The sequence below is a fragment of the Apaloderma vittatum genome, unplaced genomic scaffold (genome assembly GCF_000703405.1).
Source record: "Apaloderma vittatum isolate BGI_N311 unplaced genomic scaffold, ASM70340v1 scaffold15154, whole genome shotgun sequence".
NCBI lineage: Eukaryota > Metazoa > Chordata > Aves > Trogoniformes > Trogonidae > Apaloderma > Apaloderma vittatum.
The window spans coordinates 4,209-4,415 of NW_009711059.1; the positions used below are offsets into that span (position 1 = coordinate 4,209).

The 207-nt window shown below is 65.2% G+C and overlaps 1 protein-coding gene across 1 annotated transcript in view; it reads right to left on the minus strand.

Moving 5' to 3' along the window:
- Nucleotides 1–207, minus strand: part of LOC104272514 (erythroblast NAD(P)(+)--arginine ADP-ribosyltransferase-like) — a gene marked incomplete at its 3' end in the record, with an annotated part of 5,761 nt that overhangs the window by 4,201 nt on the left and 1,353 nt on the right.

The following is a 207-nucleotide window of genomic DNA, read 5'->3' on the forward strand; positions in this document are numbered from 1 at the left end:
GTCCCTATGGCAAGGTTGAGCTGGGCACAGGTGGCCACCACGTGGGACCCTGCAGCAGGGCTGTCCCCATGTTCCCTCGGCCCTGTGGCTGCCCCATCTCCGTGAAGCTGGTGGCTCCTGTTGTTGAACCCTCTTCCTCGCCAACTCTTCTTCCTCACCGCGGGGCTGTGGCAGTGCTGATGTCGCAGCTCAGGGGCTCCTGGCGGC